The 6,146-nt window shown below is 35.1% G+C and overlaps 1 non-coding gene across 1 annotated transcript; it reads right to left on the bottom strand.

Moving 5' to 3' along the window:
- Window positions 1–5,680: 5,680 nt before the first annotated feature.
- On the bottom strand, window positions 5,681–5,787 carry LOC124886948. The gene has a single exon (XR_007044344.1). It is a non-coding gene; the product is annotated as a small nucleolar RNA R71 (small nucleolar RNA).
- Window positions 5,788–6,146: the final 359 nt, after the last annotated feature.

The raw sequence follows: 6,146 nt of genomic DNA on the forward strand, positions 1-6,146 counted from the left end.
TTTGGGCTATGTGAGTCTTCCATACATCCTGCATATTTTTTATAAATATTTATGATGATGATGTTTATACAATTACATACACCCCCATTTACTCGGTTCATTTTCATGGTACTGACCCACATCTTCGAATGTGTGCTGCATCTTTGGGTACGCTGTTCTACATCCTATGTTGTGGTGAGTCCTTATATTCCGAGGACGTGATGTCTGATGTTGGTTTCACAAAATTGTTTACATTTGATAACTGAGTATGAGTCAGTTGGGGTATGTCTCAATGGCTTGCTGGTTTTATTGATTTTCTTAGAGGCTTGTCAGACTAGTATAGATGTTAAGAGTTGACTAATAAGTCGTATTTTGTTACCTTTCTGAAATTCTTTTATTCTTGGATGATGATTACTCTGTTGATAGAGGATTATTTATGGAAACCTCGTTGATTTGTGTTGAACTAAATGAAAATGGCTCAAAGGGTTAGCTTGGGGCTACTCGTAGCCTCAAGCATCGTGTGATGCTTCGGTACCCATTTTCCTGGGCGTTACATGGATGCAAAGAGAAACACCAATATTAAGGAGGCTTATCTCTTTAACCCTCCGGATGATGCAGTACGTCTTCTTCACGTAAAATAATTTTACTCAAAGAAAGATATTGAATAGATGTTATATCTGGTACAACAGATATTATATCTGATGCCCCATATGGGACATCTATTGTAATAGGGTATGATTTATATCTTGCATCAGATTACCCATCTGTTTCTTTGGTTCTCTGAACCCGACTACTAACAGATTAACCATCTAATACAAATTATGCAACAGATGTGTAATCTGATAACATAATGTTCATCTGTTGTGACGTATAGATCATCTATTGCATAACAGATTACCCATTTTGTTCCACTGTTGCAATAGATGACTGATATTTTGCATCAGGTTATCCATGTGTTGCTCTGTTTCTCTGAACTAGAGTCAAAAAAATTTTAACCATTTATTGAAAACTATGCAACAGATGGGTCTTTTTTTAAAAAATGTAGCCTAACTGTGAAAATTATAATATTATATGATTTAAATGCATTTGTCCTTTTTTATAGGTTGTGCATCCATGGATTGTACCTACTGAGGCGGAGTCGGTGATGACTTCTTATATTATTCTAGGTTATGTTGATACTATAGCAGGCCCAACGGTGGAGTTAATAAAGAAGGAATTTTCTGAAGAAGCAGCCATAAGAACAACAGTTAGGCAAGGTCAGCCTAATGTTGAGGCTCTTTATGATCGACCTACTAAGGTAGATCTGCATCCTTCTTTTGGTGGTGTTGTTGGTATTGGTGGCAGGCATGCTGATGTTGCTACCACTCATCATGATGAGTATGTTGATACTCAAGAAAGAATAAATATGTTTGAAAACACCCCTTTTCATCCTTACACAGGTCCCTCTCACCCCTCTTTACCCTTGTGTTCTCATTGCAAATGTGAAGAGTGTAAGAACAGACAGGATAAACTCTTTGAGAAAGTAGACACTATCTCTAAGGAAATCAAGGAATTGAAATCCAAGACGTGTGTATCCAAGAAGGTGAGGCTGCCACACACTACTACAGTGTTGGTTAGGAAAAAGAAAAGATAAATTAGAGACGTACTCTCCGGTCGGAAATCAAAAGAAATTGCAATTCCTCCCTCTCCAAAAGCTATTGAAGTTTAGGGGCTAGTTAAGAAGGTGAACATATACATGGAAATTGGTGCCAAAGAGAAGAGGGATCTGCGACAGGCCAAGAATTCCAAGCCAGGCGCACCAGATAACCCCAGGCCTTCCTTTTCCCCCCAAGAAGACCTATTTGATAATTTCCAACAGATGACCTAAATTTTACAACATATGCCTAAATCTTTTAGATATTTTCCAATATTTATGCTTGAATATCCATGTTCTTGAAAACACCAAACCAGTAGCAAATAGAGACACCACCATGAAAATTTCAGCAATTAGGTTTGAATATTCATGTTCCCAACAACACCAAACCAGTAGCAATAACGGCAATAATGTAGTATCTTCATGATCGATTTTATTTTTCTTTAGAAGCCTTAACTTTGTTCAACAAACCCCAGATTACACGATTTGCTTGTGAAGGGTGTCGTTCTTTATACCAATCAAAGTAATCGGATCCATCTAATTTCTATAAAAAAGAGAACACAATTACAAAACAATTACAAGTCAATAATTAATCAACTAATTAAATAAAAAAATATTACATTTGAAATTGTACAAGTAAAAAATCCACGACCCGGATTTTGTTGAGTTCAAGAAGTATTTAACAGATCTTCATTACCGCACTTACAATATCAAAAATCTTTATCATAATAAACAGTGAAAGATGCGCTCGACATTGTCAAGCTCAATTGAAAAAAAAGAAGAAATAATTTGAATAGATAAAAGGAGATGACAATGAAGAAGAAGATTTGGGAAGGTAGGGTTAAATTTTAGGAGGAAGATAAATATATAAGACAATGGGGGGGGGGGGGGGGGAATGAACATTGGGGACCAAGTGATGGCAAGTCAGCAAAATATGCCAGACTGACACATTTGATGCCTATTTTATTTTATGTGTTTAAAAGGAACACTGTCTACTTGATGACTATTTTATTTTAGGTGTTTTAACTGAACACCATCAATGGATTCCACCTTTTTTATTTTAATTCACTTTAACCTCTTTACACGTAGTGGCAATTTTTTATGTTCAATGAAAGTTGAATCGTTATAGTGCAATAGATTCTCCATCCGTTGTAAGAGTTATTCTACTTGTTCTGACATATAGTTTATCTGTTGTAATAGGTTGGTCATCTGTTGCATTATCTTGATGTTTCTATCTAAGTCCATCTGTTGCAACAGTGGGAAGACCTGTTGGATAAATTCCAATAGATTACCTACCTGTTACAATATATGTCTAAATATGTTGGATTTTTCCAATAGATGTGTCGTTTGTTGTAACAGATACATTATATATTGCAATATTTGAATTTAGTATTTCTTTTCTATTAATAAGTTCAAATCTAAGGGATAAATAAAATTCATAGACAAAATAAAATAAATCGAAGCCTTCATAAATTAGCTAAAATAAGTCAACGAATAAATGAAATGTAAAAAAATTGTTATGGGTACATATCTCAACAAATACATCAACAACAATTTAAGTATGATGCCAATGATTAATTTGACATGCTCAAGCTATAAAGATCTACTCAGTATGGACAAGTTGTTCTTCATCCGATGCTATGGAATTTAGCTTTGCTCGTCGTGGATCTGTATTGTTGCTTACGTACGGTTTCTGCTCTTTCTGTTCTCTGTATTTCCATAAAAAAAGTAGCATATTGTCAATGTTGTTCAGCAGTAGCTTCTTCTGCATCCAGCTGGAAAGCCGAAATTGGTCAATACTAATTACAGAGATACAACAAAATGGAAAAGGATAACTTTTCTCTTCAAGCAAATCAAACAGATTTTCCTCTCTGATCTTGGGCATATTTATATGCTCAAAGCACCAATATGCACCCAGATTTAGACTTAGTTCAAACTTTGGTATGAATTCTTTAGTATAATTCAGCTTTTATTCCTTTTCATGCCTAATGGATATGATTAGTACTTTCAGGGTTAAAATCATGAAGAATGGTGCATAATTGTATACAACAAGGATATGGAAGGATTGAAGGAATGTAAGGGAGTGAAATTAAGCTTAAAAAATGGAAGCTGGAAAGTAGAAATCTTCATTTAAAGACACTTCACGTCACGTGGATCAACAAAATAGCAATGGTCCAATTCCGGTGAAGGTCTGCAAAACCACTGTGTCGCGGAGCAGTTTTATTTATCAAATTTGGCGACTTGAAAGTTTAGCGTGTCGCGAAGGATGACTATTTAACAATTGTCCCAATCCAATGGCTCACTATGATAGTGGTACGTCGCGGTGAGGGTGCATTTTACAATTGTAAGGTAATATTTGAGCTCCGTAATTTCCTAGATTTTAATGGAAAATAGCAATTGAAGTCATGATGCGCTGCGCAGGATGGACGAATCCAAAATATTTTAAGTGTTTTGTCCCAGCTATAAAAGGAAAAATCCAAGATAATTCGAGGGGACTTCGATCAAGCAGAGCAGTGGTGGAAAAGTATAAAATTCTCTCTTTTAGGGTTCTTAAAAATTCTTTTAAATTTCTTTAATTGAAGACTTGTTTTGGGTATGATTTATTACTTATTTTGGATAATGAATTCAAACATGAGTAGCTAAACACCCTATTTCTGGGGTTGGGGCTAAGAACATGACTACTCTTTAATATTCTTAGTCATAGTTTCTTTTTGGATTATCATCTGGGTTGTCGTTAATTTCTTGAGCTTACTATTTTAATGATTGGCCACCATTAGAATAAATTTATATTTCTATGTGAATCCAGGAGGAGAATCATAGGATAGAACGAAGAAATTAGGGAGCAAGGTTCCTATTCTTTTATAAAATAAGGTATTTGAATTAGCATCTAGGATAGGGATATACCTAGAAGTCTTGCTTGGTTCACTTGCAAGAAGACAACTTCATGAATCGAGAAGATTTGTTGTAACTCTACGGGAGTTGTAGTTACAACATTCAATAGATAGAATATTTGAGGTTGGGAGACCAAGATCGTGGTATAACCCTTGCGAATAATCAACCCAATAACCAATTAGACTGTGATAAGAATAGAGAATTTTATGATTGTTCAAAATACCTCAAACTTGGAATCGTCCTCATTATTGATAAAAACCGTTGCTTTCTTTGCTCTAGTCGTCATTAATTGTTTCTTGTTTAGTAATTTACATTTTATTTACAGAATCAAAATAATCTTGATATCATCAAGCACTTAATACTCAATTGTCTTGAACTAAAGATTGAATAAATTTCTAGTTTATTTATCCTCGAGGGAACGATATTTGACTGTCTTGGTCATTATATCACTTGCACGATCACATAAACTTGCACGTGCGTCGAGACACAAAAAGTTTTTGGCGCCGTTGCCGGGGATCAAATAAAATTAGTAAATTGCTTTAATTTTTTATTTTTGTTAATAAGTTTAAGTGTTAGCAACTTGATCTTAGCGGCTAAATTCTTACAAGTTTAGCTGAACATTGGACTAGCTAGGGATAAAGAGTTAGTAGAGCCATTTGAAGAACTAGAAGTAATTTTTCATCTGAGACAAAGAGCTCAATACTACATTCAACAGGGATAGATGGCGAAAATATGCGATCCTATAGTTGCTGATCCAAATATTGGAAATGTTCCAGCTCCTGTTATTACACCTGTGCCAGTTTAACCAGTTCCAAGACCTGTTCGTGAGATGGAAATCCAACTTGTGAATCTTATGACTAACAACATTCTAAATCATGAACTAGGAGGTCGGTAGGAATTGAAAAAAATATGGTGTAATTTTTAAAATCTATGGAAGAATTTCATAGATTCTCATGTGAGGATCCGCAGCGGCACTTACAAACCTTCCTGGAGATAAGCGATACGTATATTCCTAAAGATGTGAATGCTGGTTATGTCAAATTGACACTCTTTCCCTTTTCTCTAGTTGGGGAAGCAAAGAGATGGTTATATACTAAACCACATCAATCCATCACTTCATAGGAAGATTTTGCTTGGAGATTTCTGATTTGATTTTTTCCATCTGAGAAAACTACATGATTGAGGAGTGAGATATTGAGTTTTAGACAGAAAGATAGAGAAAATCTCTACCAAGCTTGGGAAAGATTCAAAGGCATGATCAGAAATTATCCTTATCACCATAAATCGAATGATGTTTTTGTGTATACATTTATAGAAGGCCTTGAGTATAATACAAAGATTCTCTTGGATTCAGAAGAAGGGGATCAGGCTTTGGAGAAAACATATGAAGAATTGTATACCTTACTGAATCGAATCACATAAGGGAATCCTGATTAGCATGTAGACTCAAAGAATGATCCTAAGAAGGTTACAGGGGTTTTGGAGGTTGATCAGTTAACTGTGTTACAAGAACAGATTGTAGAAATGCAGAACCATATGACTACTCAGCTTAACAACTTAAAGTTGCAGCTCTTATTGGTTGGCAGATGTCTGACATTCTAGGAATTAATCCAGCATTTTGCATGCACAACATTTACATGGA

Source organism: Capsicum annuum, chromosome 8 (genome assembly GCF_002878395.1).
Source record: "Capsicum annuum cultivar UCD-10X-F1 chromosome 8, UCD10Xv1.1, whole genome shotgun sequence".
Lineage (NCBI taxonomy): Eukaryota > Viridiplantae > Streptophyta > Magnoliopsida > Solanales > Solanaceae > Capsicum > Capsicum annuum.